General features: G+C 39.9%; 1 protein-coding gene across 1 annotated transcript in view; it reads left to right on the forward strand.

Moving 5' to 3' along the window:
• CRIPT (cysteine-rich PDZ-binding protein) overlaps window positions 1–3,184 on the forward strand; it is an 11,251-nt gene that overhangs the window by 3,017 nt on the left and 5,050 nt on the right. The window lies entirely within an intron of this gene.

A 3,184-nucleotide genomic window follows, 5' to 3' on the forward strand; every position in this document is an offset into this window, starting at 1 on the left:
GATCTCCTTGCAGTCCAAGGGACTCTCAAGAGTCTTCTCCAACACCACAGTTCAAAAGCATCAATTCTTCGCCGCTCAGCCTTCTTCACAGTCCAACTTTCATTTGATTAAGCTTACATAGGGTTAGTATTGAAAGCCTCTTTTCCTCACCTGATTTTTATATTCTTGAACAAATTATTTAAATGTTTTCACCATCATAATCATTAAATACAGTGAGGATTTTTTCAGAGGGAACAAAAAGAAATATTTTCACTATTCAATGTCACTGGCAGTAAAGTAGTGGCATCTGGATTTTACATTAGATAGAGTAAATATAGACCCATTTCCAAAGTCCTACATTGAGTCTGAGGAATAAGATGATTGCTTTTTTCCCACCACCACACCCTGTCCCCCAACCCCAACCATGCTGTGAAGCTTGCAGGATCATAGTTCCCTGATTAGGGATCGAATCCACCCCCTTGACAGTGAAAGGACAAAGTCTTAGCCATGGACTGCCAGGGAATTCCTATAATGATTGCCTTTTATTCAAATTTTATTCTCCTAGTAAAAAATTGTTTTATTTTTAAGTAGTGTCTTTAAAATCTGGCTTTTAAATGAAGATTTTTGAAAATGTTGATATAGGCTAGTCTACCTGGAATGTTAGGTCCGTGAATCAAGACAAACTGAAAGTGGTCAAACAGGAGATGGCAAGAGTGAACATCAACATTTTATGAATCAGTGAACTAAAATGGACTGGAATGGGTGAATTTAACTCAGATGACCATGATATCTACTACTGTGGGCAAGAATCCCTTACAAAAAATGGAGTAGCCATCATAGTCAACAAAAGAGTCCAAAATGCAGTACTTGGAAGCAATCTCAAAAACAACAGAATGATCTCTGTTCGTTTCCAAGGCAAACCGTTCAGTATCACAGTAATCCAGGTCTGTGCCCCAACCAGTAATGCTGAACAAGCTATAGGTTCTATGAAGACCTACAAGACCTTCTAGAACTAACACTCAAAAAAGATGTCCTTTTCATTATAGGGGACTGGAATGCAAAAGTAGGAAGTTAAGAAACACCTGGAGTAACAGGCAAATTTGGCTTTGAGGTACAAAACAAAGCAGGTCAAAGGTTAACAGTTTTGCCAAGAGAACTCACTGGTCATAGCAAACACCCTCTTCCAACAATATAAGAGAAGACTAAACATGGACATCACCAGATGGTCAATAGTGAAATCAGATTGACTATATTCTTAGCAGCGAAAGATGGAGAAACTCTATAAATAAGACCAGGAGCTGACTGTGGCTCAGATCATGAACTCCTTATTGCCAAATTCAGACTTAAATTGAAGAAAATAGGGAAAACTACTAGACCATTCAGGTATGACCTAACTCAAAACCCTTACGATTATACAGTGGAAGTGACAAATAGATTCAAGGGATTAGATCTGATAGAGTGCCTGAAGAACTATGGGCGGAGGTTCATGACATTGTACAGGAGGTAGTGATCAAGACCATCCCCAAGAAAAAGAAAGGCAAAATGGCTGTCTGAGGAGGCCTTACAAATAGCTGAGAAAAGAAGAGAAGCTAAAGCAAAGGAGAAAAGGAAAGATATACCCATTTGAATGCACAGTTCCAAAGAATAGCAAGGAGAGATAAGAAAGCCTTCCTCAGTGATCAATGCAAAGAATAGAGGAAAACAATAGAATGGGAAAGACTAGAGATCTCTTCAAGAATATTAGAGATACCAGTGGAACATTTCAAGCAAAGATGGGCACAATAAAGGACAGAAATGGTATGGATCTAACAGAAGCAGAAGATATTAAGAAGAGGTGGCATAAATACACAAAACTATACAAAAAAGATATTCATGACCCAGATAACCACGATGGTGTGATCACTCACCTAGAGCCAGACATCCTGGAATGCAAAGTCATGTGGGCCTTAGAAAGCATTACTATGAACAAAGCTAGTGGAGGTGATGGAATTCCAGTTGAGCTATTTCAAATCCTAAAAGATGATGCCGTGAAAGTGCTACACTCAATATGCCAGCAAATTTGGAAAACTCAGCAGTGGCCACAGGACTGGAAAAGATCAGTTTTCATTTCAATGCCAAAGAATGTTCACACTATTGCACAATTACACTCATCTCACATGCTAGCAAAGTAATGCCCCAGATCCTCCAACAGTACGTGAACCATGAACTTCCAGATGTTCGAGCTGGTTTTAGAAAAGGCAGATGAACCAGAGATCAGATTACCAACATCTGTTGGATCATTGAAAAGGCAAGAGAGTTCCAGAAAAACATCTACTTCTGCTTTATTGACTACACCAAAACCTTTGACTGTGTGGATCACAACAAACTGGAAAGTTCTTCTAGACATGGGAATACCAGACCACCTGACCTGCCTCTTGAGAGATCTGTATACAGATCAAGAAGCAAGAGATAGAACTGGACATGGAACAACAGACTGGTTCCAAATCAAGAAAGGAGTACGTCAAGGCTGTATATTGTCACCCTGTTTTTTAACTCATATACAGACTATATCATGAGAAACACTGGGCTGGATGAAGCACAAGGTGGAATCAAGATTGCCGGGAGAAATATCAATTACCTAAGATATGCAGATGACACCACCCTTACGGCGAAAACTGAAGAGCTAGAGAGTCTCTTGATGAAAGTGAAAGAGGAGAGTGAAAAAGTTGGTTTAAAACTCAACATTCAGAAAACTAAGATCATGGTGTCTGGTCCCATCACTTCATGGGAAATAGATGGGAAAACAATGGAAACAGTGAGAGACTTTATTTTGGGGGGCTCCAAAATCACTGCAGATGGTGAGTGCAGCCATAAAATTAAAAGATGCTTACTCCTTGGAAGAAAAGTTATGACCAACCTAGACAGCCTGTTAAAAAGCAGAGATGTTACTTTGCCTACAAAGGTCTGTCTAGTCAAGGCTATGGTTTTTCCAGGGGTCATGTATTGATGTGAGAGTTGGACTATAAAGAAAGCTGAGCACCGAAGAATAGTTGCTTTTGAACTGTGGTGTTGGAGAAGACTCTTGAGCTGTCCCTTGGACTGCAAGGAGATCCAACCAGTCCGTCCTAAATGAGATCAGTCCTGGGTGTTCATTGGTAGGACTGATTTTGAAGCTGAAACTCCAATACTTTGGCCACCTGATGTGAAGAGCTGACTCATTTGAAAA

Source organism: Bison bison, unplaced genomic scaffold (assembly GCF_000754665.1).
Source record: "Bison bison bison isolate TAMUID 2011002044 unplaced genomic scaffold, Bison_UMD1.0 scf7180017864101, whole genome shotgun sequence".
NCBI lineage: Eukaryota > Metazoa > Chordata > Mammalia > Artiodactyla > Bovidae > Bison > Bison bison.